The sequence below is a fragment of the Scyliorhinus torazame genome, chromosome 21 (genome assembly GCF_047496885.1).
Source record: "Scyliorhinus torazame isolate Kashiwa2021f chromosome 21, sScyTor2.1, whole genome shotgun sequence".
NCBI classification, from domain to species: Eukaryota; Metazoa; Chordata; class Chondrichthyes; order Carcharhiniformes; family Scyliorhinidae; genus Scyliorhinus; species Scyliorhinus torazame.
This window is the reverse complement of record NC_092727.1, coordinates 118502807-118530764: the sequence shown is the minus strand read 5'-3', so window position 1 is coordinate 118530764 and position 27958 is coordinate 118502807. Positions and strand designations below refer to the sequence as shown.

Genomic DNA, 27958 nt, shown 5'->3' with positions numbered 1-27958 from the left:
TTTAAACATTAAAAAACAGTGATGCGAAGAGGATTTTATGTTAATCATACCTGAAGCACTAAGAAAGATTTGCATTTATATAGCACTTTAAGTACTATTTGAAGTATTGTAAAATGTCGGAAGCTGGTGTAAAGAGGACTTTGTTTTAGGCAGTTCTATCAAGGAAGCTCATATGTTTTGGGATATGACATGCAAACAGGCCGGGAGTCTTTTGGAAACAGATGTAATGCAAGGCAAAACTCCTGGAAAACAAGGAAGACTCAAGATCACAGGGATGGATAATATCAAACCGTGGACTGGCCTGCCTCCGAGACAGGCGGTGAGGGAAACGGAGGATAGAAATCAGTGTCGAAAGATTGTTCATTGTGTGGCCAATGCTCAGATCACACAGGCAGACACATGTAGGAAAAGTGGCAGCTAACTTGTGTACAGCAAGGTCCCACAAACAGCAATGAAATAGATGATCAGATAATCTGTTCAGTTAGTGAGGTAGTTCTGCTGCCTCTTGACAATGTAGCTTTGTCTGTGAAGAGATTGCAATGGAGGGCGCGATCTACTGGCCACGCTGTACCCGAAAAACAATCCTCCGTGGCGCAACATGGCCAATAAATGACGTGAGACCCCGCTCCCGGGTTGCACGCGACTCGTTACGCCTCGCGAGATCTAACGCGATCTTGCGAGGTGTTACAATGTGAAGTCCGCCCATTATGGGTGGGATCATTTTTTGACAAATCTGCATATTGAAGCGAGACAACTAGCCTTACTCTAATATGCAGTTCCCGGAGGTAACCAATGCATTGGAATCTATCCCCTTTGTCTTGGAGACCTTGGGCAAGGCCGTCGGTGCTGGTCTAACGGGGAACGCTCCAAGTAGTTGGACCCTGCCGTACCACCTGTCTCTCGTGGAAAAGTTTTTGAAGAAAAACACCTTTGACCACAAGGCAATGAAGCAGTGGTCAGCACGTAATGTCCTCGAGGCCCTCAGGGAAAAGGAGACTGTGGAGGACGTTGGAGGGTTCCCTGAGCAGGCTGTCAGAGTCATCTGGCAGAACACCTCATCACCAGAACTTACAAACAAGCGCCAAGACCTAGCTTGGCTGGTGGTGAGAAGGGCCCTCCCCGTCAGATTCTTCATGTACACCCGAAGGCTCAGCGCTGTTTCACGCTGCCCTTGGAGTGGCTGTGGGGGAGATGAGACGGTCACACACCTCCTTGTGGATTGTGCCTTTGCAAAGAAGGTCTGGAGAGAGATGCAGTGGTATTTGTCAAGGTTCATCCCGAGCAGCTCTGTGACACAGGACTCTGTGCTCTGCGGACTGTTTCCAGGGACACACACCGAGACATCAACTGCTGCTGGAAGGTCATCAACTCGGTGAAAGACGCTCTTTGGTCTGCCCGAAACTTTCTGATCTTCCAGTGCAAAGAGCTGTCCTCAACAGAGTGTTGCAGACTGGCACATTGCAAGGTCCAGGACTACGTGCTGAGGGATGCGCTCAAGCTTGGGGCAGCTGCCGCCAAGGCGCAATGGGGAAAGACCACTGTGTGAGGTCTTACCAGCAAATGTACTCAGAGGGATGGGTAACAGTGTAAACCCTCCTCGGTCTGGGTCATTAACACTCCAATGTATAAAAGAAACATGACAATGTAAATATTTAAGAAGGAATTGTAACGTAAAGAGTGATGTGTGTAATGTTATCAAAATTGAATGGAAGAAAGTCAAGGGAATGTATAACTGATGGAAATGTACAGTCAAGACAATTCAAAATGTTCTGTAATGTTTATGATAGATTTTATGAATAAAGTATATTTTTTGAAAAATAAAACGGGGACCAGGTGGAAAAACACGTGGGGGTCTTCCAGGGGATCAGAGGCGTCCAGTTGCTTGACATCTGGGCAGAGTGGCACCCTGGCACTTCTGATGCCATCTGAGGAACCTGGCACTGCCAGCCTGGCACCCCAGCAGTGCCACCTGGGTGCCAGCTTGGCACTGCCAAGATGGCACTTCCCTGTGCAAGGCTGGCAGTGCCAAGTTGACATTTTGCGTGCGACGGTGATCAGGCCGGGGCGGGGGGGGGGTTGCACTGCGTGTGTGCGGAAGGTGCAGGAGTGCGCAAGGGCCCCTTATAGTGAGTTGGGGCTTGGGGGGTGGGGGGGGGGGGGGGTGGTGGGGAGAAGAGTTGCCTTGGGAGCTTAAGAATGGCATCCCGATCTCTCACTGCACTGAGTTTTGGCAAGTGGACCTCTCAGTGCAGAAAACGGGGCTGAGTGCGGCCTCGGGCGTGCACACCCCGCGGAGGCTCCGTATCTAACCGGGTGGGCGTTAGGTAGCAGGGTGTTTCTCAGCGCTGCTAACGGCGGGAAACATGTGGGTAAACGCGTTCGCTCTGGGACTCGCTCCCATTTGGTTAGATCGGGGCTGGAAGCTCATTTTGCCGAGAATGTTGGCCACACCCGTGTTGAGTGGCTCAGTTTGCAAATACAAGCCAGCAATCTGGGCTTTCCAACCATTTGTACCAACTTTTCTGGTCATCAGGGAAAGCCCAAAGACTAGAAGCAAAAGTCATAATGTGCTGTGGAAATAAGGTGCAATATAAGTAGCCATGATTCCACAGCAACGGGAACTATTGTTGAAGATAAATCCTCAAACCAATCTAATTTACTTCCCAAGTATCTGATTCCAGAAAGGCTGGGAATAAGTCTCATGCTCATCTCCATATCTACAACTGGTAAACGGACAAAAAGGCAGTGAAGAATCAAAGGACTGAAATCAGAGAATAAAAGTATCACACACCACACATATAAACAAATGTTAAATATTTTGCAACACATAAACATCCTTCTTTAAAGGGTGAATTTGCACTGAATAAAAGAATCATTGACTGTCAACAGTGTATGAGGGAATGCAACCAGGACACAGAACATGCAAATCCTCCCAATTGGATCAATATTATCTCAAATATAGCTCCCGCAACTGAATAGTCAACATGAACAAAAGCTGAACATATTTCTAAACAAACAAATTTTAAACCCCACCTTCCACACACAGCAACATAATTAATTCAGGGAGGACTGAAACATAAGCAAGATATCAAAATAAGCTTTTGAAACTCTTTTGTATAACTTTTCTCCCCCTTTCTTCAGAAGTTGCTGATTCTTGCTGTGACCAGAGATACCAATGCGCCACAGTATCTCCCTCAAGTGACAACTTTTCAGACAAAAGATTAGAGTTGAACAACACAGCAGCACTTGCTAACACGGCTTGTCTAAGTCCTAAACAATTGTGCTCGAGGGCCAACCCCGATACTGTTCACACACTCACTCTGTCTAGCAATCAATATCAAGACCCCTTGCAAATTTATGTTCCTTCGCCCATCAGCCAAGGCCACATGCAGCACTCACCTGGTTCATATCAACTTGAGTGTCAATCTAACCTTCAGAAATCAACAAGATTCAGACAGGATCAGAATATGATGTTCAGCAAAACAAGCTCATTATATGTTTGACAGGAGCTCTCTGTTCCACCCAAGCAAGATTTGGCATTGACTACTCAGCATACTCATGACACATCATTCTCACTGTTCATTTGGATGTGTTAGCCTTAATGTCAACACCCACAATTTACATACACATAGCAGCTCATTTGCACAAAGGCAGTTAACACTTACAACTATTCACTGCCGCATTCAAAATATTCACTGCCGCATTCAAAATTCAGATATTTTCCTTTTTTTTATATAAAAATTTAGAGTACCCAATTCATTTATTCCAATTAGGGGGCAATTTAGCGTGGCCAATCCACCTAGCCTGTACATCTTTGGGTTGTGGGGGCGAAACACACGCAAACACGGGGAGAATGTGCAAACTCCACACGGACAGTGACCCAGAGCCGGGATTGAACCTGGGACCTCGGCGCCATAAGGCAGCAGTGCTACTCACTGCGCCACCGTGCTGCCCCCCAAAATTCAGATATTTTCTATCACGTAAAAATATCCATCGTGAACAATGAATAAAATATAGCATTAAAAGATGTTCCCAAAATAATAATTTCCAACTTCCAACAATTTCCACCTCATATCCGATATGCAGCAAGTTTCAATGTCTATCAACATACATGACTGAACCACATCAAGTTCTGGTGGACCTCAACAAACCTTCTATCCTGTATCAACCACACTCATCTTTAACTTTAATGTGCATCTGCCATTCACACAGACCTTCACCCACTGCCATTCACACAGACCTTCACCCCCAACAACTTCATCTTGTACACCAAGCCAAACCTATCTCCCCCCCACCCCCCTCCCCTCCCAATCAGGTTATTTCCTACTCAAGCCTCAGTCTCCCATCTCCTTCCTTGCCCTCTGCAAACTCTTACAATTTTGACTGCTCCAATGCCCACCTTGACATCTACCCATCTCTTACCCCTTGGAAATTTGGCTAATCTTATCATCCTTATCCTACTTCACACCATGTTTCACTAATCCCCATTTCCACAGTCCCTCAAATTTTCAATTTAAATTCCCATGTTTAAATCCATTCATGGCCTTTCCACTCTCGGTTTTGTAAATCTCTTTCCGCCTTCTGATCCCATCTTTGATCTCCCTCTTCCTCTGACATTGGCATTTTGTGCATCCACCTTCCTTTTGGCAACCATCCCATTAGCCATCTAGGTCCTAAGTTCTGGAATTCCCACTGTAAACGCCTCCTCCACTTCTTGCTCACCTCCTTTATATTGTACAACCTTTCTTGAAGTTTACCTCGAGTTATTGGAATAATATCTCCATCTTTAGTTCAGGCAGGAAATTTGACTATACCTCTAAAGTATTTTCGGATCTATTCTTCAATGAAGACGCAACAACTGTTATGCAAATAGAAGTTGTCCATCTTATAGCAACCATTGAATAAATTTATAAAAATAAATCTTCTGTTTAATTCATTAATACTAATCAAGAGGTGCATTGTGAAAATGTTAAAAGTGTAATTTACACTGGATGTACGAGAGAGAGAGAGATCACAAATCAATTTAAACATACGGAGCTCTTCTTTATTAAGGAATAGAATACATCAACATTGGCAGACATTGCTGGAAATTCTAAATTTTGGAAAATTCACATTTTTAAACTAAACAAGCGGGTTGCAATTTAGTTGCCAACTTACACTGGGGGCCATGAAACATTTTACAAAATATCCCTACAAAATAGATCATTGACTGTTCTGATCACATGACTGGAAGAGAAGGTTCATAATAATAATCTTTATTATTGTCACCAGTAGCCTACATTAACACTGCAATGAAGTTACTGTGAAAATCCCCCAGTCGCCACACTCTGGCACACTGAGGGAGAATTCAATGTCCAGTTCACCTAACGAGCACGTCTTTCGGGACTTGTGGGAGGAAACCGGAGCACCCGGAGGAAACCCACGCAGACACAGGGCAAATATGCAGACTCTGCAAAGACAGTGACCCAAACCGGGAATCGAACCTGGGACCCTGGAGCTGTGAAGCAACAGTGCTAACCACTGTGCTACCGTGCCACTCATTGCCACGATACCACCTTCTGTCTAAGTTTGCACAGTGGATCAGCACAGATTGGGCCTCTTTCAGTGCAACTTGTATGCGAACCAGAAAAGATGTACGTGAATGGTCCCAGGAATTAGGGTCTCCAGTTGTGTGGGTAGGCAGAGAATTTGGGGTCATTCTCCTCAGAGAAGATTGAGAGGATATTTGGTAGAGATATTCAAAATCAGGGTGGATCTGTTATCACGGGAAGAAGGGCTGAGAACTGGAGATCACAAATTCAAGGTGAACGGCCATAGAACCAATAGTGTGAGGAGAAAAAGCATTTTTTTAAAAAACATCGTTAGTGATTAGGATGTGAGATGCCCGAGAGTTGTGGTGCGGGGTAGATTCAATTGTGGCTTTCAAAGAGAATTGAACCTCGACGAGAAAAATTGCAGGGTTACAGGAAAAGGACAGGGAAGTGGGACTAGTTGGTGTGCTGTGTCGGAGAACTGTTTGGGTCTAGATGGGCCGAATGGCTTTCTTCTGTGCTGCAACCAGTCTATGAATCTACATATTCTCAAATATACATATTCTCAAAAGTTTAAATTTATGGTAGAAACCTGAACAAGATTCACAGAAAGCAAGCAAGGGCCAAAATCTGAAGGATTGAAACCCAAATCACAAGTGCCTGTGGATCAAAATACCAGACAAACCTCAACCAGGAGGCAGAAATGGAAACTACAAAACTCAGCAGCAGCTAAACTTACCAAGTGCAAAAACGTTAAAATGTCTCAGCCTTGCATCTCTTGCTCCAAACATCATCTGTCTGGGAATGCACAACTGGCTGCAATATTGCTTCTGAGTTTAGGTCACTCCACAAACTATTCTAAACCCTTTGTTGTGCTCAGATAGGTTATTACCCGTAACAAATCCTCACTTTCTCTCAAGCTGCAATATATTATTATAGCTAACATGCAATAGCAAAAAGCACTTAACTAAATAAATAAATGTGCATTTATCATCATATTTGTACTTCAATTTAAAGTCAAGTTAGGGAGTCAATTTTAGGCATAATTTACATAATGTAAATTAAACATGGGGACTTAATTGAGATATTATTTACAATGCCTATTTTAACGTGCAGTAAATACACAAGCAAAATACCTCGTACCAAGACATCAACAGCAGAAGTTTGTATTCAAACACCACCTTTAACATCATAAGTCCCAAGGCACTTCACAGGAGCATTAAGACAAAAGTCTTGCACTGAGCCACATAGAGATACTAAATCAAATGATCAAAAGCTTGGCCAAGGAGACAGGTTAGTTTTAAAGGGGCAATTTAGCATTCCCAATCCACCTACCCTGCACATCTTTTTGGGTTGTGGTGGTGGGACCCGCGCAGACACGGGTTGAATGTGCAAGCTCCACACTGACAGTGACTTTGGTGCTGGGACCACACTCAGGTGCTCAGCGCCACCGTGCTGCCCAAGGAGGCAGGTTATAAAGGAACTTCTTAAGGAGGAGGGGGAGATAGAGAGGCAGAAAGGTTCAGAGCTTTGGGTCTTGACAGTTGAAGGCACAGCCACCAATGGTGGAGAGATTATCACTTTATAAAATAAATTTAGAGTAACCAATTCATTTTGTTTTCCAATTGAGGGGCAATTTAGCATGGCCAATCCACCTACCCTGCACATCTTTGGGTTGTGGGGGTGAACCCCGTGCAAACTCCACATTTAGAAAGGAGCTTGCAAAATTCCAACACATTGCTGACAAAATTATTTGAAAAACAGGAATTGGAGGATAATACATTTTCAATACATTCCTCGGATCACCACAGACTAACTGAGTCAAAGAATGGAAAGTAATCTACCACCTAGACCTTCACCAATGCTGCTTTGACGGTGGCAAGAGAAATCTATCACCATCATTTTGCACTATCGAGCTTCTTGGGTTCATGTGGCTTGGGTTCATTCTGCCAGTGACTGCAGAGTTCAACTTTTTTTTAAAAATCCAATTCTCTCTGCAACTCTCTTGGAGGGATTAGCTGTGACTGCTGACAGCCGTCCAGCCCTAGTAAATATTCTTCACATGTGGTCCTGATCTTTGAGGATCAGCAAGTTAATCGATTGCAGAAGGTGCCATAGCCAAGCTCAATCATGACCACCATAGAGGTCTGCGCCAGCCAAAAACAACCACCTAAGTATTCATTTTCCAGCACTTGGTCCATAGCAGTGTGGTCCATAGCAGTGTATGCTTTGGCATTGCAAGTGCTCATCTAAATACTTCCAAAATGTCATGAGGGTCTCTGATTCTACCACCCTTTCAGGCAGAGTTCCAGACTCCCACCACCCTCTGGGTGAAACTATTTTTCCTCACATCCCCTCTAAACCTCCAACCCCTTACCTTAAATCTATGCCTCATAGTCATTGACCCCTCCACCAAGGGAAAACCTTTCTTCCTGTTTACTGTATCTATGCCCCTCATTATTTTACACATCTCAATCATGTCCCCCCTCAATCTCCTCTTACTTCGAGGAAAACAACCCCAGTCTATCCAATCTCTCTTCATAGCTAAAACTCTCCAGCCCACAGAAGGTCATAGGTTCAAGCCCACTCAAGCGACTTGAACACAAAATCCAAGCTGATACTGCAGTGTGAGTACTGAGGAAGTACTGCATTGTGTCTCAGATGATATGTGAAATTGAAGCCCAATTTGTCTTCTCAGATGCAAGTAAAATATTGCAAGGGACGTTTCCCGTTTATCCTGGCGAGTACTTACCCTGCTCATTCTCACATTGCTGTTTGTAGCAGCTTGCTTTGAGCAAATTGGCTGCCATATTTCCAACATTACAACAGGGATCACACTTCAAAGATGCTTCATTGGTACTGTGCTTTCAGACAGCATTGTGAAAGGCATCAATTTTTAAAAAATTTAGTGGACCCAATTATTTTTTTCCAATTAAGGGGCAATTTAGCGTAGCAAATCCACCTACCCTGCACATCTTTGGGTTGTGGGAACGAAACCCACGCAAACACGGGGAGAATGTGCAAACTCCACACGGACAGTGACCCAGAGCCGGGGTCGAACCTGGGACCTCGGCGCCGTGAGGCTGCAGGGCTAACCCACTGCGCCACCGTGCTGCCCCGTGAAAGGCATCAATTAATACAAGTCTTTATTTTTCTAAACAGTAGTTAGCAATCAAGAATGGGAGTTCTTTCCCTCCAGCGTCTAAAGATGTTGAGGCTTACAAGGGCTTTACCATTGGCGTATTGACTGAGATCTATCTGCACACCAGAGAACGAATACAAGGATGCAAATGGATTGGAGGCAGTTCAGACGAGGTTTACTAGATTGAAATCTGGAAAGAGCAGGTTGCCTTATGAGGAAAGGTTGGACAGACTGGGCTTGTTTTCACTGAAGATTAAAGAGCGAGGAATGACTTGATTGAAATATAAACGGTCTTGAGCGGTCTGACAAGGTGGGTGTGGAAAGGATGTTTCCTCTTCAGGGTGAGTCCAAAACTAGGGGACGCTGCTTTAAAATTAGGGTCGTCCTTTTAGAACAGAGATTTTTTTTTTTTTTAAATTTAGAGTACCTAATTAATTTTTCCAATTAAGGGGCAATTTAGCGTGGCCAATCCACCTGCACATCTTTGGGTTGTGGGGGCGAAACCCACGCAAACACGGGGAGAATGTGCAAACCCCACACGGACAGTGACCCAGAGCCGGGATCGAACCTGGGACCTCGGCGCCGTGAGGCAGCAGTGCTACTCAATGCGCCACCGTGCTGCCTTTAGGACAGAGATAAAGAGAAATTAATTCTCTGAGGATTGTACGGCTTTGGAACTCTGCCTCAGAAGGCGGGAGGTCAGGTCATTGATCATTTTGTTGCGGAGGTACATAGGTTCTTGTTAGGCAAGGGAATCAAAGGTTAATCGGGATTAGATGAAAATGTAGGACTTGAAGCACAAACCGATCGGCTATGATCTTATCAAATGGCGGGGCAGGCTTGAGGGGCTGAAAGCCCCTATTTCGTATGTTTACATGTTTAAATCTGGGATCTTCAGACTTCTGGCATTTACCCATTAAAGGGCCGCTTTTACCTTTGTCCACCTGGTGGAAATCAGCCATGCCAGCAATTAAAATGCCCATAGCTCCTTCCCTACACCGATCCTGCTGACTTCCCACCGATTGTAATTTTAACCTGCTGTCTTGGGCAGGAATGCTACACACCCACTGAGAGGCAGCGGAGTTCTGCTTTAAATATGAAGATGGAGCTCTGGAGACGTCATCAGCCCTCTTGACTGCAATTTTAACCTAATGCCCACTTTCTCCTCCAGGGCACCCACAAGGCAACCTGGGGCATTCCCTCTCCCAGTTTATCTCCCACCAACCGCAAAGCCCTCCTTACCCTGTTTCTAAGCATTCATCTCACTGCCGGGGACCAGTCCTTCAGGTCAATATGGCGGCCTCCTGCTGCCTGAAACACGTTCCCACGTGTAGGCCAGATGGGGCTTCCCACCAGCACCAGGCAGGAGACTGACGGCGTCTAGCCCGGTGAGGTCCAAAAATTAAAAGCTCTTGCGTCTCACACTGCAGAAGGCCAGATATTTTCCCATCCGCCTTGGCAGCCGCATGTACAACCTTGGCTGGGAATGAAAAGCTTTCACAGCTCTGTTTACACCAACACCCACTAGGAATTCTGGTGAGGTTCACTCCAGCTGATGACTGCCATGGTGAGATGTGCTGCAATGGCTACAGACGCGACCAAGAGCTGTGTGGAAACAACCCTGGCTGAGGTTATCCTGGAGATTTGTTCAAGGCCGTTTATGTTGCTTCTTAACGCAGCACAAATGTGATACTAAAACCCACGGCTGTAGCTGTCAAAAACACACCAGAACATCATTGTGGGCTAAATTCGTACTGGAGGAATTAAACTCTTCACTGCATTCATCCCAAATTAATCTCCGGTAAAAAGAGAGCTTTTGTTCTCTGACTTTCTGGAAGATTTTGGCTTAAAATAGGAGCGAGCAGGCAAGCTTAATGATCTCAGAGTGGAAGTGTCAGCTTGACTTTACTGATGTAACAAACAGTGGCTGCAACTCCATATGGTTTCTGTGATTAATTGAGACTTGGGAAGTGTGTTACTGCCTGACATTCCGAGCTACTTTAGCGTGTGGTAACCTGTAATTGGAAGCTGGCGAGTAGGTAGCTGCTCCGTCCGACCTTCGCTCATTTGTTTCACAGGGGCGCTGTCATTTATGTCTGGGAGCATGATGAAGTACAACATGGTAATTACCCCCAAAACAATAGGGTCAGAAGTGCTTGGAGAAGCAGGGAGCTGTGACAGAGTGAAAAATGTCAGGTATCTGTTACTGTCAGCCTGCAAAAAGACGCCATTCATCACCACTATTAGGCATCAAACAGGAACTAGTGATGTGTAAATTTAATTAGATAGACAAAAGTCACAGGAAGCCAGGGAGAGGTACTTACAACAGACCAAATGATAGTAACGTGGGATTGGAGGGAATAGCTGCATCTCTTTGCAATTCAAAACAGGCCAGCAGTTTTAAAGGTTTCCTTTTATTCTCTCCCCCCCCCCCCCGCCCCAAATTTTGAACTGAATGGGCCAGTTTGGCATTGCTCCTTTAAATGTGCAGTTGTCAACACACGGTGTCATTTGGCTGCTTCCCAAATGTGATCAGTTATCAGCCTGCGTGAGAGGCATTCTGCTGTCTAAAAGCTTCAACACTATTTTTAAATGCTCTGTTTTTTTCATTCATATTAACTCTTGCAACGTGAAGTTGATTAAATTAAATTATGTTCAACACTCACTAAGACAATATTGGCAGCTAACATCCAACTAATGGAAATGTGGCCAGTGACATATTCCTCTGCAGCAAGAACACAAGGGTCCGTAATCCCCCCAGAAGTGGTCATCTCTGGTGGATTGCCACTCTCAAAAGATTTAGCCAAACTGGGATTCCAAAACCCCGTCTTACTCAACCTTTATCACATAGGCTGGGTGAGGCAGGAGCAGCGAAGCGGCTACATCGGTGTGGAGTAACTGGGGTGCCGAGAGGCAAGAAATGCCCCCTTTTTATAGCATTAGCTGGATGCCTGGATCGGGGTGGGGGGGTCCCCTGGGGCTGGGCGTTTAAATAGTTACTCTGGAGCTAGAAGTGTTTTTCTCCCTGTAACTCTGAAGGAGTTACTCAACTATCAGGGTAATACTGGATTTAAATCGCTTCTGTCAGATGGTTCCCAGTCCAGCGCAATGCAATTGTCCAGCACTTCTGGAGAATTTGCAGATAAATCCTTGCGTGGGTAGTTCGAGAGGAATTCCCCATCGCATCATTGGGGTACCTTCTAAATGCAATGCTGGGAAACCAGGAAGTGCCAAGAATTTTGGGAACAGGCTTGAGGTACCCTCAATAATGACGCGTAGAGATTAAACTGTAAAGAAAGCTTTATTAGAATAATAACTAGAGCTAGAGACGAGAGCTGACTGTTACACAGACCATGAGGCAGCTCTTTATGTACGGCTCCCAGATGGGCGGAGCCAGAGGCGGAGTCCCCAGGGTTCCAAGCCCGGTCTTAAAGGGGACACAGAACTTACAGTGCAGAAGGAGGCCATTCGGCCCATCGAGACTGCAACGGCTCTTGGAAAGAGCACCCTACCCAAGGTCAACACCTCCACCCTATCCCCAAAACCCTGTAACCCCACCCAACACTAAGGGCAATTTTGGACACTAAGGGCAATTTATCATGGCCAATCCACCTAACCTGCACATCTTTGGACTGTGGGAGGAAACCGGAGCACCCGGAGGAAACCCACGCACACACGGGGGGGGGGGGGATGTGCAGACTCCGCACAGACAGTGACCCAAGCCGGAATCGAACCTGGGACCCTGGAGCTGTGAAGCAATTGTGCTATCCACAATGCTGCCATGCTGCCCCTACATCACCTTACATGATGATACGGCAGTAACCGTTCATCACAAGGCTGACAAAATTGGTCTTGCCCCACCGCACAGAAAAATCTCATCTAAACTCCTTCTTTTATAATTCCTTAACAAAAATTTATATTGCACTGTTAATGTAAGAAGACATTTCACAGGAGAGTATTCAAGAAAAGATTGGAACAGAATCAAAGGCGACAGTCAAACAATTGACAGAAAGCTTAGTCAAAGAGGCAGGTTTAAATGAAGGATCATAAAGGAAAGGGAGTTGGAGAGAACAGGGGATGTCGGGACCACACTTGAGGCTGAAGGTTCAGGTGAAAAAGGGGGAAGCAAAGTGAGTGGGGGATACTTAGAAGTCCACAGTTGGAGGAACGCAGCATCTTTACAATGGTGTAGGGCCAGAGGAGGTTACTAAGATAGAGGTGGGTGAGGCAGTGGGTGAATTTGAACACAAGGATGAGAACATTAAAAATGAGGTGATTGTACACCATAAGCAATGTGGGTCCACTCTCCCAGTGTCTGCATGGGTCTCACCCCCACAACCCAAAAGATAGAACATCGAACATAGTGCCTTGTGCCATTCGGCCCATCGAGTCTGCACTGACCCACTTAAGCCCTCACCTCCGCCCCATCCCCGTAACCCAACAACCCCTCCTAACCTTTTTGGTCACTAAGGGCAATTTATCATAGCCAATCCATCTAACCTGCACATCTTTGGACTGTGGGAGGAAGCCGGAGCACCGGAGGAAACCCACGCACACACGGGGAGAACGTGCAGACTCCGCACAGTGACCCAGCGGGGAATAATCGAACCTGGGACCCTGGCGCTGTGAAGCCACAGTGCTATCCACTTATGCTACCGTGCTGCCCTAATGCAGATGTGCAGGCTAGGTGGATTGGCCACACTAAATTGCCCCTTAATTGGACAAAAATAATTGGGTACTCTTAAATTTATTTAAAAACAAAGAAAAAAACCCAATTTGGATCAGCAAGTACAAAACGTGCCAGATGAATTTGGGTTAGAACGTGGGCAGCAGAATCCTTCCTTTCTCCGTCCAGAAATACCCCCCAATGTCTTTTGAACCCAATTGTGTAGGCACCATTCAAAGTGTCAAGTGTAGTCAATTTATGGTGCATAGTTCCCAGCATAGCATTCTCAATATGTCACACAGCGGGCGGGATTTAACGGAAATTTTTCTAAGTGTCATTTGAGGCAGATTTTGCTGGGAGTTTCCTGCCGGCGAGTTCCCCACCACTATCTAACGACACTTGGTCACTCTTTTGGGCCCTGGGCAGTTTCTCACCTGCTTAGCCCACACTTAATTTTTTTTAATCACTGGGGAGCTGAACTCCAAGATCGGGCCACCATTTGGAAAGGGTGCAGCGATCTCTAAGTAAGCTTGTGGGTCCCCCACATCCTCCACCTATGGACAATGTCACCTGCCACACACATGGGCATTACCCCACACCTCCCCGAATGAGGACATTCCACCATGGGGTCCGCCTCTTCAGGCCCCCTCACATCCCCTTAGACCCCCCTTCCCGGTCCCCCACCCATCATTCCCCCAACCTCCCAGAGACCCCCACCAACCTGCCTACACCCTCCCACCCTTTATACTCCCCTCCACCTTTCTTTCAGGGGCATGATCCCCCCCCAGGCCCTGACCGTTGGCAGTGCCACCCTGGCACCCTTGTACTGCCACCCTGGTAGTTTCGCTGTACCATACCGACACTGTTGGCAGTGCCATGGTGCCAGCCAGGGACTGCCAAAGTGCCCACATTCCAAGGCAAGGGCAAGGGGGCCACCGTACACTATCCTTGGCCACCCAGGGGCCTCCGATGGCCTGAGACACCCCCCTCCCCCCCCAGGTGCCGATCCGCCTGGTCATTTGTGTGGATCAGTACTGAACGGCGCCTGGCAGCAGCCTCCCTAGGAGGTGCTGGTAGATACTGGATAAGCTCACAAGTTTAAAACCTACTTAGGCACGTGCTGTCATGTCCATTTTGGCAAGGATTCTGATTCCAATGCCTCGTGAGATCTGGGCAATCTCGTGAGGCTTAAAGGCTGGCAGGAAGCCCGGGGGAAGCCTCCCCTGGAATTTACTGGCCACATTCCCGTTCGAGCGCATCGTGCCCAACCAATGAGATTTCTCGAATGACAAATTTGAATCAGGACTTTAAACTTTCCCGGATTGTCTCTTTAGTTAATTTTCTGAAACTGACTTGGGACAGTAGGGAACATGTGGAAGGATCATTCACTTTATTCCCCACATTATGCTTCACTATTCGAGTCACCTTTGGTAAACGCCAGTGATGTTTCATAAACATTCCACTCAGTTGTACACGTGGAAGGATGATTTTGGTTGACAGGGTGGCTGCAGTTTCTCCCTCAAATCGCTGAGAGCAGCCTCTCTCAAATTGAGGTTTTGATTTATGACAAGACGAATGCAACATAAAGCCCACTTCAGATTTCCCGTCACTCAGCAAATCTTTTTATTTCCTCCAACTCATCCTTGCAATTATGGGTAAAAATGCTGGTGTGAGAACAAATTGATGGCCTAGCAGTATATCAGCTTCAAACTAAACTGAAAAGCTCACACAATGGCACTTACATTTGCACTCCGGTACACATTGAGAACTGACAAACTAGTCACAATCAACCAAATGAGCCAACTCATGTTTCACATCTGAACTCAAATAAATTGTTACCAGCACTCAAGAAAATACATTTACAGTTCCTGTGCATTCTCTCCAAGTAGTATGTGACCCAGAAGCACCTCTGAAACAAATTGAGGAATCCATACCCTTCAGGCAATGCTCTTTTACAAATCATTAGGGGCTGTTTAGCACAGGGCTAAATCGCTGGCTTTGCAAGCAGACCAAGGCAGCCCAGCAGCATGGTTGAATTCCCGTAACAGCCTCCCCGAACAGGCGCCGGAATGTGGCGACTAGGGGCTTTTCACAGTAACTTCATTTGAAGCCTACTTGTGACAATAAGCGATTTTCATTAATTCATTACGTTTAATGGCATGCACCCTTTAGTGGGCCAGCAGCATGTTTTTTAATAATGAACATGCAAATTTTCCCGTAATCCACCGTTAAAATGGAAATGTTTCAAATCTTCATGGTCCATAATACAAATCCAATATCCAAGTCTCGTCACAATATCAATGGCATGCTCAGTCATGCAGATTTATATAGCATCTTTCATGGCCACAGGACATCCCTAAAAGCTTTACAGCCAATAAAATACTTTTGAAGTGTAGTCACTGCTGCAATAAAGGAATCACAGGCAGCTAAATTTAGGGCAGCACGGTAGCACAAGTGGATAGTGCTGTGGCTTCACAGCGCCAGCGTCCCAGGTTCGATTCCCTGCTGGGTCACTGTCTGTGTGGAGTCTGCACTTTCTTCCCGTGTCTGCGTGGGTTTCCTCCGGGTGCTCCGGTTTCCTCCCACAGTCCAAAGATGTGCAGGTTAGGTGGATTGGCCATGCTAAATTGCCCTGAGTGTCCAAAAAGGTTAGGGGCAGTTATTAGATTACGGGATAGGGTGGAAGTGAGGGCTTGAGTGGGTCGGTGCAGACTCGATGGGCCAAATGGCCTCCTTCTGCATTGTATGTATGTTCTATGTACAATGTGTGCAGAAAGCTCACACTAACAGCAAACTGATAATGGTCAGATGACCTGTTTTTGTGATGCTGATTGACGTATAAATATTGGCCAGGACATCAGGGTTAAGTCAGTCCCCTGCTCGTCTTCACAATTGTGCCATTGGGTCATTTGCGTTAAACTGATAGAACAATGTGTCATCTAAAAGACAATATCTCTGACAATGCAGTATTCCCTCAGTGCTGCACTGGAGTGGCATCTAGATTTTTGTGTGTTGAAGTTCTGGAATAGGATTTGTGCTCACAACATTCTGAGTCAGAGGCGAGAATGGTACCAAATGGCAGCTACAGTCCATACATATACCATCGCTTTCACCTTCAAATGGCAACCAAATCTGGCTCATAATAAAGGACAACGGATTGATATTCTAAAGTACAGGTACTTGAGTGAGTTGACAAAAGTTATTTAATGAAATCAAGAGATTCCACAGAAAGAAGAAATACTTAGATTTATCTACCTTGTCAAGTCAGATTGTCTCAAACTACTTTGAAATGCTTTTTAAGTGCAGTGACTGTTGTCATATAAGCAAAATGATATACCAATACAGCCAGAGCTTTGCTGATGCGATTGATGATGGTATCCTAACCCCTTTAATTTAACTGCAGTGTTGTAATTCACTAAGAGTTATCCATTGTCTTCTCTGAATATTACACAAAAAGCTCTACTGTACCAATGCTCTTTCCTAAATAGCTGCATTCTCAACTTAGTCTTCATTAAACATCAGCAATTATTTATTTGAGACGACAAACCACAATATTTGACGTTTGAATGTAGAACTCAAGAAAACAATGGGGCGGCATGTTGGCAAAGTGGTTAGCACTCACAGTACCAGGGACCCGGGTTCAATTCCAGCCTCGTGTGACTGTGTGTGGAGTGTGCACATTCTCTCCGTGTCTGCGTAGGTTTCCTCTGGGTGCTCCATCTGCCTCGGACAGTCCAAAGGACTGGACTGGCCATTGGCCATGCTAAATTACCCCTTGGTGTCCAGGTTTGTGCAAGTTAGGTTATAGGGTTATGGCGATAGGACGGGATGGATAGGGGAAGTGGAAATGGGTAGAGTGCTCATCTTGAAGGGTCGGTGCAGATTCGATGGGCCGAATGGAGTCCTTCTGCACTGTAAGGATTCTACGAATGGAATGGGCCAAGACCATTAACTTAATTCACTCAGATGATTTAAACCAGGTACAACTTCTAAAAAGATAAAAGAATTATCTTTCTCCACTGCTCTGTGTTGAACAACATACTGTAGCATTTCACAAGTCTCTGCCTATGAACCTGAATTCTACGGTCTGCTAGCTATGCTTCTTTCTTAAAGCTGCTCAGTAAATTAGCACCAAGTCCGATGGAACCATATATAATTCACCAATTTAGAAGAAAAAAGCTCCTACAAATCTCCAACTTCAAAAGTTGGACTCTAAGCAATTCTTTACATGCATTTATTGCTGTCATCTTTATAGAACTGGTTGTGTTATTCACCCTCGGGTAACACGGACTGCAACTGGATGCAGTTGTACAGTAAAGTAGACACCAAACTTAGACGTTAGTTCAATACGTTTTATTGAACTTCTGGAGCAGTGCACACAGCTTGCTGTGGGTTGACACTCTACTCATCTCTAGACCAGACTAGCTCTGAGCCACGTGTAGAAGGTGCTAACTGATATATACACCCGGACTGTCACTACAGTTGTCACCAGTGGAAAGAGACAGAGAGCTGATGCCTAGTGTTTTATAGTGGGAAACCCCCCTCTAGTGTTCTGCCTGGTTATTGGTTTTGTGCTGTCCTGTGTGTTGATTGGCTGTACTGCCCGTCTGTATCTCATTATGTGCATGAGTGCATATCATGACAGAAATCACCAGAACATTAACTTTCTCTACACTGATTACAGAATCACAGATTTGTTACTGTGCAGGAAGGGGCCATTCCACCCATCGTGTCTGCACCAGCTCTCTGAATGAGCCGTTATCTTAATACCATTCTCTCACCTTCTCCCAGTGACCCTGCACATTCCTTCTTTTCAGAGAACAGTCTTAATTCCCTTTTGAATGCTTTGATTGAACCAGCCTCCACCACACTCTCAGGAGTTCATTCCAGACCTTAACGATTTGCTACGTGAAAAAGCTTTTTCTCACTTCGCTTTTGCTTCTTGGGACAGTTGTAAATCTGTGCCCTTTGGTTCTTGGCCCTTTCACGAGTGGGAACACTTTCTCCCTATCTACTCTGTCCAGACTCCACAGGATTTTGAATAACTCTACCAAATCTCCTCTCAGTCTTCCTTCCTCCAAGGGAAGTCCTAACTTCGCCAATCTATCTTCATAACTGAAGTTGCCTATCCCTGGAACCATTAGATCCAAGCTGGAGCCAAAACTTATTTAATACAGATTTCACCCAATCTCATTGTTAAATATTCTTAGACCCAATCTCATTGTTAAATGTTCTTAGGGCTATGCATCTTCATCAATTTAGGCCCTCAACTCTGGAATTTGCTGCTAAATCTCTCCGCCCCTTTAAGTTGCTCCTTAAAACCCGGTCACGCTTTCGATGATGTGCACCAAATCTCTTTGTGGTTTGGTGTCAGGTTGTGTTTGAGAAGGCTCCTGAAAAACACCTCTGGATATGGGCAGCACGGTAGCATCACAGCTCCCAGGGTCCCAGGTTCGATTCCGGCTTGGGTCACTGTCTTTGCGGAGTCTGCACATCCTCCCAGTGTGTGCGTGGGTTTCCTCCGGGTGCTCCGGTTTCCTCCCACAGTCCAAGATGTGCAGATTAGGTGGATTGGCCATGATAAATTGCCCTTAGTGTCCAAAATTGCCCTTAGTGTTGGGTGGGGTTACTGGGTTATGGGGATAGGGTGGAGGTGTTGACCTTGCGTGGGGTGCTCTTTCCAAGAGCCGGTGCAGACTCGATGGGCCAAATGGCCTCCTTCTGCACTGTAAATTCTATGATATTTTACTATGTTAGGAGCACTATATAAATGCAAGTTGTTGCAGTAATTAACTGGTGTCACATTGTTACTGGGATTTATAGACAACCCAATTAGTTGCACGGCTTGACCTCCGGCTCCTTAAGCTTTAACTGATGAACTTTTCCCCATCCCCCTACCCAACCCACTCCCATACCACAGAAAGACATAAGTATTCATCTACAGGGCAGCACGGTGGTGCAGTGGTAGCACAGCTGCCTCATGCCGCCGAGGTCCCAGGTTCGATCCCGGCTCAGGGCCACTGTCCGTGTGGAGTTTGCACATTCTCCCTGTGTTTCGCCCCCACAACCCAAAGATGTGCCGGCTAGGTGGATTGGCCACGCTAAATTGCCCCTTAATTGGAAAAAATGAATTGGGTACTCTAAATTTTTTTTCAATTAAGTATTGATCTAACTTATTACCCATGTCTGCGTGGTTTCCTCCTGGTGCTCCGGTTTCCTCCCACAAGTCCCAGAAGATGTGCTTGTTAGGTGAATTGGACATTTTGAATTCGCTCCCAGTGTACCCAAACAGGCGCCGGAGTGTGGCGACTAGGGGATTTTCACAGTAACTTTGTTGCAGTGTTAATGTAAGCCTACTTGTGACACGAATAAAGATTATAATAAAGATTGTTATGCTTCTGATGGCCCAGTAGTCAAAGGCATGAACCAAGAATAGATTTAAGATGTAAAGTGGAGATGGTTTGATTCCTGCTAAACTGTCTGATCTCACTCACAAAACAATTGAGGTTTCAACATCGACTGACCTCAGTATCTTTTAACGAGGAATGGTTAAAAAAAAGAATTGAGGCGGAGTCCCCACTCTTAATCCATTTCTAGCAATTCATAATAGCACTTGTGCACACTCTTGGCTGTCAAGGAGAAGACCAAATCAGGATGGTTAGGCAATTCCCTCTAATAACCTGCCAAGAATCAATTTTGTTGCTTAAAGGCAAAGAATGCCTTCAAGGATGCAGTACTGAAAACCAACAACACCCGCAGAACTATACCCAGCAAGAGTTAATACTTGGCAGGGAGAAGGGAAAAAATGAAAATGCAACAGTATTTTGCATTGCTAGCACTGTGGAACCCTCCCTGTTCTCTAGTTGTGATCAGCTGCTTTATTGTTTTACTTGGCAAGTCTCAAATGTGCATAAGATGTGTTAGCACTCGTTCACACTGGACCGGTTTGACAATAATCATACCATATAGAAAATACCCTTATGGTTTATGAACCCATTCATTGTATTACTGGCATGCAATTATTATTATGTCCATTTTTTTTTTACATTTACCGATGATCTTTACTAATCGTTATTAATGAGATTCAGAGCTTCCTGCAATGTAAATTTAGGCACCTCACTGCAACAAGTGACTCTGTGATATTAGCATATGCAAGTTTTATATTTTACATTGTTATTTTTCTGCAGTTGGCAGTCGGTTTAAAGATAGACAGGTCAGTGCCTCGAGTGATCAAGTGGACAAAGAAATTTAATGTGGTCAAATTAAACACATAGTTGCAATTATACACAGCAGTTCCAGGGTTATTAACTCAGCATTGTAACAATTCCATTTTTGTAAGAGTTCCAATTAAGGTTAAAAAAAAATGGTTTTAAAAGAAATGAGAGAAAAGAAATTTGTTTAGGGGGCTGGAGCCTCCATTCACCACTGCCACAGAGAGGGGTAGATATTTCCTACAACAGCAGCTGCTGTGTCCTTGGCCTCACTGGAGTAAGGGCCTCTGTGCCGGTCCTGCTGTAGAGGGAAATGGACCCCAATTCGGATTGAGGATCCAAGACAAAATCATGGCCCCCCCACCATTACCACCCCACGCCTGACTCAACCCAAAGAATGGGTCAGTAGCTTATCTTTTTATTTTTATATATATATACACGGTGCACTTACAAAAAGGGCAGAATGGAGTAATATGAAATTTTTTGTACGTGGGTAGACAGGCAAGATGCACCTACCTTTCTGGTCTTTGGGTTTTTGAGAAGTACAAATGGACAATGGATTCAAATTTGACACACTCCCCTCAGTACACCCTAACTGCGCAAACATTCATGTGGGAACAGCAACAGTTTAAGGCTGACAACACAACCTTTTGGATTTCAGGCCTGAATGTACAGGATGGGTTCAGGGCCAATCAGTATATTCCATCCCAGGGTAGGCCACATTTCAGGCTGGCGACATGGAGCTCCTGATCGCCACTAGACTGCTGAGAGGCAGATTCCTGCGTTCACCTAGGGACTGGCACGAAAATTAGGGGTGTTCCTCCGTGCCTTACAGCATTCAGCTACAAAGTCAGAGATTCAATGACAGGTTACTGTTTCTTTTCAGAAGGGCTATTGTGCAAATGTGGGCATAAAAGTGCTTTAAGAGCAATGTCTTTTTAACCCTCCATTGGTGCAGTAAACAGAATGATATTTTAAACAGTAAAGCAACTGTGGCTATTTTTAAAGTTAAACACATACCTTAAGAACATCATCACAGATATAATATGTTAAAATCTTAATTTCCTCCCGATATGATTAAACTAGTGAGTCATTTGCAGTGGGCTACACATTTCTCTGACCTGCATCAGTCTTTTGTGGAGGGTTAAAATCCCCCTACAATGCCAATTCAGTTGTCCAGTGTCATGATATGCAGATAATAATGCACAGACAGGCAGCGAATGAACACAGAGAACAGGACATGACCAATAAGCAGGCAGGACACTCAGGGGTGGTATCTCACTATAAAAGGCATGAGGCACTCATACTCTGCCTTTTTCCACTGATGAACATCTACAGAGTGAGTCAGGGTGTATGTACAGTATCACACCTCCAGCACGTGGCTAAGAGCTAGTCTGGTTCAGTTGGACAGAGTAACCACACTTAGATTAGCAGTGAGTTGAACTCCTGAGAACTGTGCTAACTGTGCTACTGGTTCAATAAATCAGATTGAACTAACTTCAAGGTCTGGAGTATCTTTTGGTTAAAGCTGCATCCAGTTGCAGCCTGTATTATCCCAGAGTATATAAAACATCATACAGTAATTAGTACAAATCGGGAACATTGCCTGAGTGGAGTTATTCCAAAGTGAAATTTTTCTGTACAACAAAGACATTTATCATACGAAAGAAATAATGGAGTAATTGCACTTTTAAACAATCGTCATCCTGTACCATACAATATACTGGCGTATATAATAAATTCATCTGGATTTAAGAATTACAACAACTTGCATTCATACAGCACCTTCAACATAGTACATGTCCCAAGTGCTTCACAATAGCAGCCAAAATTTGACACCAAGCCACATACGGAGATATCAGGGCTGGTGGCTAAAAACCTTGGTCAAAGAGATAGGTTGTAAGGTGTGTCTTAAAAGAGAGTTGAAGAGATTTAGGAAGGGAATTCCAGAGTTTAGAACGGCCATTACGAAAACAAACTCAGATCCTTTAGAGACTTTAATGAATGTTCTAAAACTAAATCAGTGATTTAATCTGGGATACAACTCTAGGTTCATCAGCAGAGATTCAAACTTTATGCTTGCCTGTAACTTTTCACATTAAATTTCCAGCTCATCAAATCACCCTCCACAGGCAGTCAACCACTTTTAAAAATACTCCATTAGAAGCCTATTCTTCTTCTATCTCGAGCAAGGCATCAAGTCTCAGGGTGTAACTTATATTAACTGTACTGAGAATATTTGAGAAGGATTCAGCTTGACAATTCAACCTGTAGGACTGAATTCCGCTTTCAAGATGAATTGACAACTCTAATCTTGACACTTGCTAAGCCTCCATCCAACCAAACAGAGGATCTTTCTCCTACCTTAAATCGATCAGAAAAGAGAAGGGAAAAAGAAATCAATAGGTCGTCACTGAAAGTGATGTAAACAACTCAACTAACCATCCCGAGTTACAACTGACACACATTTGTAGTGTTGCAATTGACTTCTTGCATGTTGCAAGTGTGGCTGACTGGCAAGGCCAAATTTCATTGCCCTTGATGCTGCTGTTATTTTTGCAAAGGGCTCAGGTGATGCTGTGGATTAAGTGTGATGCATGTCAGCTCCATTCAGCTGGCAGGGTTGTTTGTGCCTCAGAGCTGCTGTTTTGTTTTCTTCTGATTCCACGAGATACTGTGTGCAAGCAGGTGATCATTCCAAATTTTAAGTTTAAAAAGACAAACTTCATTCAATTTGTGTAGGGTCCTCCTTTAGCCAAGGTCTAATTCTGGAGTGTCGCTACCGCCTCTAGGGATTGGATGTGACTGGTAATCAATGGAGCACTTTGTGCAACCTTAAGCGGACAGCAGTGTCAGTAAGTATCTCTAGGGCCCCTTCCTGGGAAGTGAAGGGGAAATTGGATAAGATGACTTTTAAAATATTCTGGGATGTGGGAATTGCTGATGAAGCCAACATTTGTTTCCATTCCTAATTGCTCGAGAAGGTGGTGGTTGAGATGTCTTCCTGACCCGCTGTAGTTCATGTGGTGTAGGTACACCCAGTGTTGTTAGGCAGGAAGTTCAAGGTTTCAGGATCCAGCAACAGTAAAGGAACGGCAAGTTCCAAGTCAAGGTGGTGTGTGGCGTGGAGAGGAACCTGCAGGTGGTGGTGTTCCCATGTGTCTGCTGCCCTGTCCTTCTAGGTGGTTTGGAAGGAGCAGTTAAAACGGTATTGGCAAGTTGCTGCAGTACATCTTGCAGACGGTACACACTGCTGCCAGTGCACATCAGGGGTGGAGGGGGTGAATGTTCAAGTTGGGGTGCTAATCAAGTGGACTGCTTTGTCCTGGATTGTGTGGAGCTCCGAGTGTTTATGGAGCTGCACTCATCCAGCCAAGTGGAGATTATTCCACCTTACTCCGGACTTGTGCCTTGCAGATGGTGGACAGGCTTTGGGGAGTCAGGTGGTGAGTTACTCAACTCAGGATTCCCAGCCTCTTGACCTGCTCTTGGAGCCACAGTATTTATGTCGCTAGTGTAGTTCAGTTTCTGATCAATGGTGTCACCCAGGGTGTTGATAGTGACAGATTGAGTGACAGTAATGCCACTGGATGTCAAGGGTGGATGACTAGATTCTCTCTTGTTTGAGTTGATTATTGCCTGGCACCTGTATGGCACGAATGTTACTTGTTACTTTTCAGCCCATGTCTGCATATTGTCCCAGTCTTGCTGCCTTTGGCCAGGGATAGCTTCACCATCTGAGGAGCTGTGAATGGTACTGAAGATTGTGCAATCAATCATCAGGTGAACATCCCCACTTCTGATATAATTTTTTTAAAATTTAGAATACTCCATTTTTATTTTTTTTCAAATTAAGGGGCAATTTAGCATGGCCTGCACATCTTTGGGTTGTGGGGGTGAAACCCACGCAGACATGGGAAGAATGTGCAAACTCCATATGGACAGTGACCCAGGGCCAGGATTCAAACCCAGGTCCTCAGCGCCGCAGTCCCAGTGCTAACCACTGCTCCACCGTGCTGCCCCACTTCTGCCCCGAACAGGCGCCGGAATGTGGCGACTAGGGGCTTTTCACAGTAACTTTATTTGAAGCCTACTTGAGACAATAAGTGATTTTCAATTAATTTCATTTTCATATCATGATTGGGAGGGGGGGGGGGGGGGGGGGGTGGTTATTGTTGAAGCAGCTGAATATGGTTGGGCCTTGCCCACTACCTGAGGGACTCTAACAGCGATGTCCTAGTATTTAGATGATTGGCCTCCGACAAGAATAGACATCTTCTTTTGTGCGAGTTATGACTCCGAGCAGTGGAGAGTTCTCCCCCGGATTCCCATTGACTTCTGGGAGCCGTCATTTCGTACTCTGTCAAATGCTGCCTTGATATTGAGATCAGTGACTCTTACCTCACCTCTTGAGTTTAGCTCTTTTGATCATGTTTGGACCAAGGTTGCAATGAGTTCAGGAGCTCGGTGGCCCTGGCAGAACCCAAACTGACGCCAGTGAGCAGGTCGTTGCTCTCAAAGTGCTGTCTTTGCTGATGATTAAGAGGAGGCGGAGGTGCGGTAATTAATCTGATTGGATTTGGCCTACTTTTTATGGACAGGTCGTACTCTGGAGATTTTCCACATTACTGGGTAGATGCCAGTGTTTTAGCAGTACTAGAACAGCTTGGTTAGGGGAACAGCTAGTTCTGGACACAAGTGTTCAGTATAATTGCCAGATGTTGTCAGGTGGGTCCATAGCCACTGCAATTTCTTGATATCACATGGAGTGATATCGAATTGGCTTAAGGTTGACATCTGTGAAGTTGGGGTCTCAGGAGAAGGGCAAGATGAATCATCTACTGAAGACGATTGCAACTGCTTCAGCCTCGTCTTTTGCACCAATGTGTTTGGCTCCCCTGATATTGAGGATGGGGGTATTTGTTGAGCCTCCTCCTGTTAGTTGTTCAATTGTTTACCCACCATTCCTGGATGTAATAGGCATTCAGAGATTTGATCTGATCGATTGAAATGGAATCGCTTAGTTCAGTCTATCGCATGCCACTTCCGCTGACTGACACGCAAGTCTTCTGGGTTGTAGCTTCACCAGGTTGACACCTCATTTTTAGGTATGCCTGCTGCTGCTCCTGGGTCGCCCACCTGCATTCTTTATAAAGCAGGATTAATGCCTTGCCTTGATGGTAATGCTAGAGTGAGGAATATGATGGGCCATGAAGTTACAGATTATGGTCGGATACAATTCTGCTGCTGCTGATGGTCAACAGCACCTCTCGAATGCCCGGTATCGAGTTGCTAGACCTGTTGAGTCTATTCATTTAGCACGGTGGTAATGCCACACAACACGATGCTCAATGTGAAGATGCGGCTTCAGTGGTCAGTCCTACCTACACTGTCATGGCAGTTGCATCTCATTACTGGTTTCCCCTCTCCTCGGTTCCATCACCACCTGCCGCATGCCCAGTCTGGCAAATGTGTCCTTTAGGACTTGGCCAACTCGGTCAGTAGTGGTGTAGTCGAGCCATTCTTGGTGAAAGACTTTGAAGTCCACATCCAGAGTACATTCTGTGCCCTTGCCACCCAGAGTCCTTCTTCAACTTGGAAGAGTACTGGCTCATCTGCGGAGGGAGGGCAATAGGTGGTAATCAGTAAGAGGTTTCCTTGTCCATGTCGGAACCGATGCCCTGAGACTGGTTGTCAATGTTGAGGACTCCCAGGGTAACTCTGTTCCCGCTGCATGCCACAGTGCCGTCACCTTTGCTGGGTTTATCCTGCTGGTGGGACAACACATAGCCAGGAACGGTGATGATGGTATCTAGGACATTGATTTTAAGGTATGATTCTGTGAGTATTACTAGGATTACTGATTCTCTCATCTACGGGATAGCTCTCCTAATTTTGGCACAAGCCCTGTGATGTTTGTAAAGAGAACTCTGCAGGTACGATTGGATTCAGTGTGCTGTTGTCATTTCCATGTTTAAGTCAATGTCAGACCGGGTAAGGAATGGAACAAAGACAGAAACAAAGAGAAGTGCCTGTCTAGTAACGCGGATAAGAAGATCCTTTGACTCATAGAATCATAGAATGTACAGTGCAGAAGGAGGCCATTCAGCTCATCCAGTCTGCACCGGCCCTTGGAAAGAGCACCCTACTTGAGCCCCACGCCTCCACCCTAACAACTTTATCCCCGTAACCCAACCTAACCTTTAGCATGGCCAATCCACTTAACTTACACATCTTTGGACTGTGGGAGGAAACCGGAGCACCCGGAGGAAACCCACGCATATACAGAGAACGTGCAGACTCCGCACAGACAGTGATCCAAGCCGGGAATCAAACCTAGGACCCTGGAGCTGTGAAGCAACTGTGCTACCCACTATGCTACCGTGCTGACCTGTTGGGGTCCGGCAACTTCAGTTACATGGAACATCACAGTAAATTAATTGACCCCACATTATTTGCAGGTGCTGTAGATGCAGAGTCCAAAAGGTTAGAGAAGAACACATAACTCACGCTTATCCTTGAAAGCAGCTTCCCACCAAGGAGCACAAAACCGGCGAAATGTCCGATTCTATTAGTATTTGCACCAAATCAAATGGAAAATGTGAGTATGGATTCAGGATAGCATTGGATTGTCAGCTCACAATTATACCACAAATCAGGAAATGAATTTTGCAACCAAAGGCATGCATTCAATGGTACATTTGAAACACAAGAATAAGAATCTGGTACAGGAAACAATGAACAGCATTACTCAGAGGGGACAATACAGTGTGCCTTGCAGCTACATCAATGTTCAAATAGAAACCACACTTCTCAGGAACCAACTAAATGACTCATTTCATCATCACAGCGAGTAGCACACATCATAGGGGTGGTTATCTGAATCACTGTTCAAGGAAAGCCAAGACAGCTGAAAGTAATGCTGCTCTTGCAGATGTGATCAAAGTATTCATGCCAGCTAGCCTTTATCATATCTCAGTATATTTCTAACATTCACATGCTAAATTCATATGCAGGATTAGAAACTACAGGACTGTCAGGAATTTGGGAAATTAACAGTGCATCTGAGATGAAAAATAAGTCAAGTAACAAGACTAGCAGGTATCAAGAGGAACATTGAGATGCATTTTGCCCAGTAACAAGATTAGCAGGTGTCTGAGCTATGGAGGCCTGTTCCATCTAACATTTAGTGTCACAGCAGATTGCAGATATTCTCCTCTAAGTGTGCAGTTGTGCCTTAGCTGAACCAGGAAGAGATGTTTTTCCAGACTTGGTCACCTAAGCAGTATGCTGTGGTAACTATTAACTGTACTTGACCTACAGACTTACTAACATTGGATGTTGCTTGGGAAAAGAGATGTCTCAGTGAGTTCAGAAACATAGGTATATTTTGGGAACAAGAGATAAC

At 45.2% G+C, this 27958-nt stretch overlaps 1 protein-coding gene across 12 annotated transcripts in view; it reads right to left on the bottom strand.

Annotated features, from left to right (window-relative positions):
• raraa (retinoic acid receptor, alpha a) overlaps nucleotides 1-27958 on the bottom strand; it is a 756690-nt gene that overhangs the window by 322350 nt on the left and 406382 nt on the right. The gene's annotated exons all lie outside the window — the stretch shown is intronic.